The sequence below is a fragment of the Aulonocara sp. 'chitande type north' Nkhata Bay genome, linkage group LG7 (assembly GCF_057382095.1).
Source record: "Aulonocara sp. 'chitande type north' Nkhata Bay isolate Kocher_YH1m ecotype deep benthic linkage group LG7, A_spYH_male_GT1.1, whole genome shotgun sequence".
Classification (NCBI taxonomy): Eukaryota; Metazoa; Chordata; class Actinopteri; order Cichliformes; family Cichlidae; genus Aulonocara; species Aulonocara sp. 'chitande type north' Nkhata Bay.
In genome coordinates, this window is record NC_141350.1 from 39,663,491 (window position 1) to 39,675,293 (window position 11,803).

General features: G+C 40.7%; 1 protein-coding gene across 4 annotated transcripts in view; it reads right to left on the reverse strand.

Annotated features, from left to right (window-relative positions):
* Window positions 1–4,008, reverse strand: part of plppr1 (phospholipid phosphatase related 1) — a 72,218-nt gene extending 68,210 nt beyond the window's left edge. Inside the window, exon 1 of one of the 4 annotated variants that reach the window (XM_086300338.1) lies at window positions 3,897–4,008. The gene's annotated coding sequence lies outside the window, so the exon portion shown is untranslated. Of the gene's footprint in view, window positions 1–2,567; window positions 2,685–3,162; window positions 3,370–3,896 lie in introns of those variants that run through there. The other 3 variants (XM_086300337.1, XM_086300336.1, XM_086300341.1) reach the window with 3 other exon arrangements.
* Between the last annotated feature and the right edge of the window lie 7,795 nt (window positions 4,009–11,803).

Sequence of the window (11,803 nt, forward strand, 5' to 3'; positions counted from 1 at the left end):
TTGCAATTATTTCTATTTATAACACATTAGGACCACATGAAGCCTGTCACGCTGACACTATATTTATTAAGTGCCGTATTAGAGCTTAGTTTATTTGTTTCCACAAAGAGCAGTAAAAATACAACTTTATTCAAGTTCAGCCTGAATTTACATGACTTCATAAAAAGGAATAAAAGAGGCAAAAGTGTTAACTTAGATATCCAGTGTTGCTGAGACAGCTCACGGGTAAGGATGTATATTGAATTTCACATTTTTATTTTGATTTATCACTTACTTATGTGAGGACGAAATGATGCACTAGAGCATAATTTCATTTTCATAAATCTCACGAGATGCTTTACTCTGCTCCAGGCAGATCTCTGAGTATTTCATCTGGAGATTAAGGATGATAAGACAAGCACATTTTAGCTATAGAGTCTTGGGTCATGCAGAAGCAGGGATGCAGTGCTTCCCTGCTAGTATATCTCAATCACTACTTTGTTAGGTGCACCTGTTCAACTACTTGTTAAAGCAAACATCTCTAATATATCGACCAATAGCATGGCAACAACTCAGTGCATTTGGTCATGTAGACATGTGCAAGGTGACCTGCTGAAAATCTGCATCGTAATGGGGAAGAAAGACAATTTAAGTGACTTTAAACACAGCATGGCTGATCCTGCCAGACCGGCTGGTCTAAGAATCTCAGAACAGGGATTTTCCCTCACAATGATCTCTATTTACAGAGCATGGTCCAAAAAAGAGAAAATGTATAGCCAATAAGCCACAGTTCTCTCTTGTTGATGCCAGTGTTCAGAGGAGAATGCCCAGTCTGCTTTGAGCTGATAGGAAGGCAACGGGAAGTTGCCTTCCTATCAGATGCAGAAGAGCCTCTCTGAATGCACAGCAGATAGGGAGCAGAAGACCACACTGTGTGCCTGTCCTCACAGCTAGAAAAAAGAAAGATCTCAATCCAACGGAGCACCTTTGAGATGTGGTGGAACAGGAGATTCATATTATGGATGTGCAGCAAACAAATCTGCAGCAACTCTGTGATGCTATCACATCAGTACAGACCAAAATCTCAAAGGAATGTTTCCACCATCTCATGAAATCTGTCCACAAAGAACTAAGGCAGCTCTTAAGGCAAGTACTGGAAAGCTGTACCTAATGAAGTGGCAAATAATTGCAAAGTCTTGACAAGTGCATTTTTATTATAAGGTTCAAGGAGGACTGCAGTGCATCCTGCAATGTATATAGCCAAGAGTAAACCATATAAAAGGCAAAGTCTATAAATAGCTCGGTGTAATACTCACTGCTGTTTTTTTCTTTAAATCTAAGAACAATGTTAAAGAAAAATGGGACAAATCGTTAACGTAAATGGTGCTAGTATATGCTGAATATGTTAACTGCAGAGGCCCACAGAAAGTGTCACTGTGCTGTTAAAACTAAAATGATCATATCAATAAAGAAATGTGACCTTAACTGCACATTTTTATGGGAGCAACCACACACCCTAATGAGGTTTCAACTTCATGACCCAGTAGTCATGAAGTATAGTTACAGTATGTCATTGCCAGGCATATGACGTCATTGTGACCTCAGCCTGTCATATTACTACATTTCATGGAAAGGCAAAACACACATACAGACACACACAAACCCAAAACTATGGCCTTTGCTGTGTAGAGTGAGACCTCCTACACAAGCCTTCCTGAGTGCAGGCGATGTTTACATGTACTACGTAGTGTGATATATCGACACACTCATGTAAATGCATACTTGTGCCAATAAGGAATTGCATGTGCCAAGAGGAGTCTTGTATTCTGCTGAAAGCCAAAGAAATGCTCCCCTGATGCCCAGCCACATGCCATCTGTCTGCTGCATGATATAAATCCTCACTATGCAACAAGGACGAGCATGAATACACCTGTAAAATACAGACACGCACACACAAAGAGGAAGGCAGAGAAATTCACAGGTTCCAGCTACAAATACTAACTAGAAATCTGCCTCACTGGGCGGGTCACGTTATCCCATCTTATTCCAAGTGTTCAGCCAAGAGACACGTGGAAGATTTAACACACATGGCAACATGCATACAACTTCTGTAAAGACAATATTTGCCCATTACTAGAAATGGAAGCAGACAGCAAATGCAATTAATGTGCACGACTCACACAAACAGCACTTCTTCAACAGCATATGAGGAAAGAAATGACTTCTAAGCACCTGGGCACTATTTACCGACTGTGCTCCTGAGCTGGGAAATGTATCATTTTATAGTTAATGACACCAGATTTTTTAATACTTTGTATTAATTGATCACAATACTTTACACACCTCATATTAAAAAACAATCCTCGAGCATTTTGACCCAATGAAACAAAAAAAAAGCTTTAAAAAGGACAGTAGATAAACGCTTACAAATTTATAAGGGTTAAACACGCCTTACCCCATAAACGTTTGCATTCTTACTATGTCATCACTTTAGAAAAATAGGTTAATCTAAGTATTGTTGTACACAATTCTTTCTGAATCTGAGGCCGAGGCTATACATCCATTTCAGAATAAGAGAGAAACGATACCTGCGGACACACACACGCTGATTTCGCGGTTACCCCCTATACACCATCACACATCTTCTACCAACCACGGGATTTCAGTCATTCATCAGAAAGGCATCTACTGCGCCGTGCGTGTCTGGGAGGGCTGTGGACTAGGCAGTCTCCGATTTGGGGGGGGGGGGAGATGGGCCAATTTTTTATTTTTTTATTTTTTAGCTGGACCGAAAACACAATTTTGCTCAGCAACAGAGGCGACACATTTGCACAAACCTCCGCTTGTTGTTAACGGATACACAATACAGAAGCAGATGAAAATAATCGCCAAAAACAAAATAAAAATCATATCTGTGTGAGCGTAAAGCGCCACAGGGAGGTCACTGTTGCTGCTGGCAGAGACAGGTGTCTAAATACCGATATCGATTCTGTGCGAGCTTTAAAGCCATTATTTTCCACGCATTCTCACTGAACCCACACAGAAAGCCTTTTTCATTGAAGAGGACTCCAGCGCTTTGACTTGATTAAGGTCCGAACTTGCCCCAGCAACAGACAATAGCTGCACAGTCCCGTTTCCTCTCATTTCTTCCCCACAGCATCTGCGGGCAACGCAAACACTTACCGCGATGAGATGGAGAAATATTCCACATAAAATGTGACTCCATTAAAGAAGAAGGTGAAGAATGTGGGTGGGGGGGAAAGGGGGAAGCCGTGAACTGCACCCACGCTACTACCGCTACTACTACTCCATCGGCTGGGCAAAGCGTCCGCTCTCGGTTTGTGATGTGGATCACGCAGCGTGTGAGCCCATGAGGATGGATGCTGTGCCTTTTCGGGGGGCGGGGACAAGACGCGTACTCATCTCCAATGGAGCGTATTTAATTCTGTGTAGGGAGTGACCCTTGTGTTACAATCAAGTAGGCTGTGTAGCCCACTTTTATCCAGCCACCCTGCCCTGTAGACCTCCAGGTTAGGGGGGAAAAAATCCTGGATTTATTCACCTTGTCTCAGAAAGACAGCATGATGTCTGTTCAGGTCTGCTTAATATATTCATGGAGCGCCACACGTTCACAGGTGGATGCTTTCTGAGATGTGGGTGCTGCTGATTGAATTCTGAAGATTCATACCGGCGCTCGTGTTTGGTAAAAAAACAAACAAACACGATTTTTGCGATACTGTAGGTAATTCAGATTCATTTTTGCTTATATCACAGAGATGTCGACACAGGTGGATTTGACGATGAAATGTACACACATTAATTCCAAATATGTGATAATTTATATACGCCTGAAATTACTAACAGCGTCTTTAAAAGGGCACTTTCAAAAAGTTTTCTATGCAAATCATATCACACACCTCTCCATGTTGCCTGTACGCATCAGATGTGGAGCTCCTCCAGAAGCAGTATGGGCACACTTTACTTCCTCGTTGGTGTTAGACCCGCCTCCACAGAAACCGAGTTTATCCAATAGCCTCAATCCTTGAAGTAGCTATGCTTCTGGATTTTTCAGCCCCATTCAAAGGGGAGTGCTCTTACTCTAAACCATGTAGGGCTAACGCCTAATTCTAACTTTTTTCCTTTAGTTTTGAGACTTTTTTTATATTCAGGATTCCAAGGGGAAAATTATAAATATTACAGAATTCTGAAAAAAAGTGACAATTCTGGGATTAACGTCAAATTACAGGTTACAATTTCTGAAAAGAGTTCATTCAACGCATATGGGTGGCCCCATTCCTTTTCTGTACAATCTTATCTAATGTTTTTAATAGTAATTTTCTTAATGACATAATGTGCCTATCTGAATAGATTTGTTACCTGGTGTTATGCTAGTTTTAGACATACCTACAGGTCACTGTTAGCAGTGGCTGTGTTGGGGTTTTGAATGAGTACAAATAATTGGGAGACAGTTTGATGTGTATAGAAGCACACTGGTAGTTTTTGATTGCTTATTTGTGAAGGATTTTTTCTACTTTTTGTAGTGTGGCCAATGTTTTTAAGTGTCTGTTTAATACAATTTCAATAAAACTGCACATATGGCCAGTATGAGTGCAGATGAGCAACAGGACAGTAGAACACAACTTTGTGAGTTTGAGGTTTGAGAGATCCTCAGTGACATATTGCACCCTCTCGATGGTGAATCTGTTAGTAGGACAAAGGTACAGGATCCCACTTTTTCAAACGTTTCATGCCCAGAGATCTTTTCTACCTTGTATTTTAACACGGTTGAACAAATTTAGTTCAACAGTCCATGCTGGGGTCCCCATCTTCCTGTTCTATTCATTTTTGGTCTATTTCTTTAAACACAGGTAATATAGTATGGGGTGGGGGGTATTTGCATATAGTTGCGTTTTGATTTTGAGCTGATTTTACTGAAGCACTTTCTTGCTGCGAATGCATGTAGCTGTTATTTTTATGGTTATGGTTATATTTATCCAACAGTTGCCACTAGATAAATGTGTAATTTCTGAAACCATAGTAAATGTCACAGCTGTTTTTCCATTGATTCATAAGGCTCATTTTCTCAGTTGTCTAGTCACCGATCACCAGTTTTTAAAATAGCTGTGAAATTTATATTGAAGAGTTCAATTTTAGGACATGCCTCAATTTCCAGAGGCGAAATTCCTTCTGAAATATAATAAACCCAGTGATAAACCAAAGAAATATTCTGATAATAAGAAGCATTCTGAAGGGTTTTATGCTTAATTAATTGCCAAGGGCAATTGTTAAAGCGTTGTCCCTTTTTGTATTACGCATACTCATACATACATGATCACTTCCTCAGTACAGGGGCATGGTTATGCTAGGGAGGGTTTGGGCTAAGATTTTACTTCTATGACTAATTAGAATAAAACACATTGATGGATAGAACCACAGTTCATTTTGATAGCGCTATTACATCATGGTTGAATCTTGTGCTTAATTATACATTACATGTTACATTGATTTGGTTGGGTATTTATTTCTAACAGAATTTTCTGGTTTCCCTTCCCGAGGGAAGACCATTTCTACTTCTTATCCATGTTTTTTTCCCCAAAGTGTAGCTTATTGAATAATTTATCTTGTCTCAAAGGATAGACTAAATACCCACCTCTCCAACCCAGTAACTTGTAGCATTAGCACTGTGAAAGCACTGCTACCATAACTGGGACGGATGCATTTAAGCCAAATCACAGTATTCATCACTGCTACAAGAAACACTGGTGTGTTCAGTGATCTAGATTCAGCGAGCATGCTACATTACACTCCATGCTCAGGCTCCCCATCTTCCTGTCCTGTGCATTTTGAGTCCAGTTCTTTCACTCCTCCGCTTCTTTCTTAGTAGCTTTAGGTCACACCTACCAAGCTGAGCATGTAAATACAGGTATAAGACCTGATATTACAGTAAAAATCAAGAAATGTCCAAACAGCACAAGTTGATTAGCAAAGGGGATGCAAAATGTTATGGATGGATTTGTATCTAATTTTTGGTACTAAATGGGGGCAGTGATAGCCTAGAGGAAGACAATCGTGATTGGTACTGAATGGTTTTAGGTACAAGTTAACACATTATCTGAAGCATAAACAATAACAATAATTTAAAAAAATTTAAAAACAAAACATGGGTCATAGTTTTAAGTACGGGACTGCACATCCATGAGCTAATATGCTAGATGAGGTATTAAATTAGATTTGTAAGTTATTTGTATGTTATACAAGTAGTAGAGAACTTCAAGTTCAAAATGTTGGACCTGTCACAAACAAATTAAATGTCAGTAATTTAGCTTGCAAAAAGGGAAAAAATTCCCTTTCTTAAATAATGTGTTATTAAAAAAGAACCCAGATGTAGTCACATTTCTTTTGAAAGAATGCAAAGATAATTAGGAATGATCCAAAATGTAAAAAAAAAAACAGACTCAGTAAAGAAAAGCCTCAAAACTAACAGCAGCATGAAATGATATTAGTAAATGCATTTACAGTAAATACTTTCCATTTGCTTCCAGAAAGGCTGGTCCGAGTATTTCAGAACCTAGTGATTTGTTCTGTTCTGCTTTGTTTACTCCAGGGAGAGTGCACTAAAAAAGAGAAAATATCCAGTGTGTAGCAGTTATCTGAGTGAAAATGCCATGTTGATGCCAGAGATCAGAGGAAAAGGTATGTGTGCAGAAGGACATCTTTGGATGCATACCCGCCCTATGGAAGACATCCTGCATCGTCCCGGTCCCCAAAAAGAACCGGCCCAATGAGCTGAATGACTTCCGACCGGTGGCACTGACGTCACATCTTATGAAGACTCTAGAGCGGCTCTTCCTCAACTTCCTCCGACCACAGGTACAACATGCCCAGGACCCACTACAGTTTGCATACAAGGCGGGTGTCGGAGTGGAGGATGCCATCCTGTACCTCCTACACAGAGCCCACTCACACCTGGATGGGGGAAAAGGCACGGTCAGGATACTGTTTCTTGACTTTTCCAGTGCCTTTAATACCATCCGGCCCTGTATGCTTCAGGAAAAACTGAACAGGATGGAGGTGGACCCATGCCTGGTGGCTTGGATCTCCGACTACCTCACCGACAGACCACAGTACGTCAGGCTGAAGGACATCACGTCTGACACTGTGGTCAGCAGCACAGGAGCACCACAGGGAACTGTGCTGTCCCCTCTTCTCTTCACCCTGTACACCTCTGACTTCTGCTACAACTCTGAATTATGCCATATTCAGAAGTTTGCAGATGACACGGCCATCATGGGGTGTATCTGGGATGATCAGGAAGAGGAGTACAGAAGTCTGGTGAGGAACTTTGTCGCATGGAGTCACACAAACCACCTGCAACTCAACACCTCAAAGACTAAGGAACTGGTTGTGGACTTCGGGAGGTCCAGAGAAGGTCCACTGCCAGTTCAGATAGAGGGGGAGGAGGTGGAGGTGGTCAACAAGTACAAGTACCTCGGGCTGTGGGTGGACAATAAACTGGACTGGTCATGCAACACAGAGCACCGGTATAAAAAAGCCCAAAGCCGACTGTACTTCCTCAGGAGGCTGAGGTCTTTTAACATCTGCAGGAAGCTCCTGAGGATGTTTTACCAGTCGGTGGTTGCTGGAGTACTTTTCTATGCTGTGGTGTGCTGGGGGAGCAGCACAGCAAAGAAGGACTCATCCAGGCTGGAGAAACTGATCAGGAGGGCTAGCTCTGTGGTCGGCATGAAGCTGGACACTCTGGTGACAGTGGCAGAGAAAAGGACATTAAAGAAACTGATGGACATTATGGACAATGCCAGACATCCTCTGCACACGGCCATAAACAATCAGAAGAGTCTGTTCAGTGACAGGTTGCTTCTCCCCAAGACAAGAACTAACAGACTTAAAAACTCCTTTGTCCCACACGCCATCAAACTGTTTAACTCCTCTCTGGAGGGGAGAGGGAGGGGAAACAGGAGGACAAAGGAGGGGGGAACAACTAAGCTGTAGTGCCTCTTCACCTCACTGTACAATACCTTGTGCAATACTTTTTGTAAATAGTCAACAGTGCAATAGACTCAATACTTGAAATGTGCAATTCACTTGTATTTTTATTTTTTATTCCTATTTATTCTATTTATCCCCTTTGTATATTTTATTTATATTTGTCTCTGTATTTATATATGTGTGTGTGTGTGTGTGTGTGTGTGTGTGTGTGTGTGTGTGTGTGTGTGTGTGTGTGTATATATATATATATATATAACAATTCTGTAACTGTAACTTCGGTCGTTGCTGTGCTTTTTTTTGGAAGTCGAATTTCCCAGAGGAACCCACCCGAGGGATTAATAAAGTTCTATCTTATCTTATCTTATCTTATCTCATCTTATCTTATCTTATCTTATCTTATCTTATCTTATCTTATCTTATCTTATCTTATCTTATCTTATCTTATACCCCGTCACACCTTTAAGCTTATCAGCTACAGCGGCAGAAGAGGACACCAGGTGTGGCTCCTGTCAGCTAAGAACAGGAAACTGAGGCTTCAATTCACTCAGGCTCACCAAAATTGGATGATAGAAAAATGGAAAAGGGTTGCCTGGTCTAATAAGTCTAATCTGCTGCAGCAACATTCGAATGGTAAAGTCAGAATTGTACACTATATGAAAATATCAATCCATCCTGCCTTGTCTTTAAGGCTCAGGTGGTGGTGGTGTGATGGTAGGGGCAATATTTCTTTAGCATTAGCTTAGTTTGGTTTGTACCAACTGTGCATATCTTAAACACCACAGTCTACCTGAGTATTGTAACTGATCATGTCCATCCCTTTATCACCACAATGTACCCATCTTCTGATGGCTGACTTCAGCAGGATAACATGCCATGTCACAAAGTTCGAACCATCTCAAATTGTTTTGTTAAACATGATAATGAGTTTTTTGTAGTCAAATCACCTTCACAGTCACCAGATCTCAATCCAATAGAGCACTTTTGGGATGTGGTTGAAAATGAGATTCACATTCATAGCAAACAACTGTGTGATGCTATCACATCATATCAGTCAATATGGAACAAAATCTGTGAGGAACATTTCCACCACTTTGTTGAATCTCTGCCATGAAGAGTTAAAGCAGTTCTGAAGAAAAAAGCATGTCCGACTCGGTACTAGCAAGATGTTCCAAATATAGCAGCTGGTGAGTGTATATCTATGGCTCATCAGGAGGGAATATGTTGTGATAGTTTTCAAGTTCCTCTTGCTGGAATGTCTCAGATTAATCAGATTGTGTTTTGTTTACTAATATTTTGTTGACACTTGTACAAAAAATTTGGTGTTTCCTCATTAAAATAAATGTGCTGGCTGCTTTGCAGGACACATCCTGATTGTAAATGTTGTATATAGCTGGTTAATATGCTACTGAATTTGGCATGATGAAGCATTTATTTGTTTGAGTCCTATAATATACTGAACTGGGTGGATTAAACATTTAATTGCCACTGATAGAACTTCAATAAACGCAGAATTTAAAAAACGAAATACTGTATTTGAACCAGTATGATTCTTTAGGCCAGATGTTCCAGCATGTCCAGTTTTGCTGCACTAAATTTACAAGAGTCAGAGTCAGTCAGCTGGGAAAACTGGTTTACAAGAGAGAGGTCAACTGAGAGTTATTCAAACAGTCAAACAAAACAGCCCGGTGTGGTCAGAGCACACAGGATGTCATTAGAGTAGCAGGAGCACAGTGTTTGTTACAGTAGTAATCTGATATTGAAAATCCCCTTCCCTGAAAACATAATCAATATTCTGAACAGTAATTTACAACAAGAGCATGATACATTATTTTCTGGGAAATGTAAGAATTTAACCCCACCGCTACCAGCTGTTTTAGCAGATTTATGGTTAGCGTTCACATATTTGGTGGTCATATGTTCAGGGTAAAAGGAGATTTCACACCTGAATCTAATTTACATTTACCTGTGTCCTCTACTGTTTATCCATGAAGATCATGAAGACATCTGCTGTGGAGACATCAGCCTATGCCCAAATAAAGAAATTACATGAGAATTGCCATGTAGTTCTCACAGGTCTTTCTGGAGCATCAGACAGCAGCACACACTAACACCATCAGAGACTCTGATGTGTAAAATAATTACATTTTTATCAATATTTTTATATGCACCTAAACTGACATATACTGTACAAACACACACACAGAGCAATATCTGCTTTCATTGCATCCCACAGCACGCTTGTCATCTCATATAATCTATGCCTGTTATACCTGTTATGCTCCCCATCTGCCAAAGAGGCTTGACACAGACTCAGCAGCATAGTATAGTGTTTTACCAGTAATAAAGCATAGTGGTAAGAAGATGACTGGAGTGCAATCCAACATCTAAACTGAGTTTGGAGTCAAGAGTCTAAATATATATGGTGCTCATCTACAGTTTAGATGATGGGGTTACATAGTACCCAGCTTTACTCCTCTGCAAAAAAGCTAAAAAGAACAAGGGGAACTATTACAGTAGAAAAGAGGATGTGAAGACAGGTGGGCAGAAACAATTATCAACAAAGACGTGTGATTATACACCCATCAAGGTTATTAGGGTGTAAGAAATATTCTGGCTGAACCACAAATAAATGTATAATAGAATCATTTCATGTCAGTCACTGAAGAATAATTTAAAATGTTTACTCAATTCAACTCAAATTTCTTTTAGAGCACATTTTAAAGCAACTCCCACTGAGGAAGTTCTTCCTTCCCACTGTCGCTCAAACACTTGCTTATAGGATGTCATCTGATTCTTAGGGTTTCCTCTGTTTTCTTTTTATTATTGCAGAGTCTTTACTTTACAATATAAAGCACCTTGAGGCAACTGTTGTTGTGATTTGGTGCTATATGAATAAAACATGCTTGAATCAACCCTGATTTATAACTTTCTAATATTGTCATTTCTAATAATCGTAATGTATTTATTTATTTATTTATTTATTTTTTTGGCCTGTCCCGTTTGGCTCTTTTGCCATCAGAATTGTTGTCTAAAGGCAAAGAAAGATGCCCAACGGATTTACTTTACCAAATTGACCATCCCAGCCTTGCCGTAATGGTCCATTTGATTCACCTTTTATTGTTTATTTTATTTTCACTTACTGAATACGGGACAGACTTGACTGGGGGAAAGAAGGGGAGAAAGAAAGAGGGAAAGAGAAACAGCTGAGAAGAGGGACGGGGGAGAAGGGCAAAAGACAAAAACCAACAGAACGGGCAGAGAAAAAAAAATGCATATATCAATCACCTGGATCACCTGCTGAGAAAGAAAAAAGAAAGCAAGCAGAAGAGAACAAGAGTAATAGAATAAACAACATCACAATGATATATGGGAATATGACAGTAAATACTAAATATTAAACATTATTGTGCAGCACATAAGATCAACAGAACACAGTGTGCTTTGAGGTAGGAGCCAAAAAGGGTGTAGTTTGTGGGTGTGATCACCCGTGTGTACACCTGTGAGCATGGACGCGCTTGTTTTTTGTTTTTTTAAAAGGTTCCTTCATGTAATGATCTGCTAGAGGGTGTGGGGGGGCCACAGCCCCGTCCTCCAGGGCTTGAAGCAGGTGTGGAGGAGATCAAAACTCCAGACATCCAGAGGCCCCCAGAACACAAGAGACCAAGGAAGACCAACAGAGGGGAAGCCGCGCCACTGTCCCGGAAAGAGCTGAGGAGAGTCCCAGATGAGGGCTCACTCAGCAGCCGCGGAGCAGAAGCCAGGGGGAGTTGCAGTGACGCGCCCGTGAGCTCCGCCGGCAGCCAGCTGCGCCTGAGTG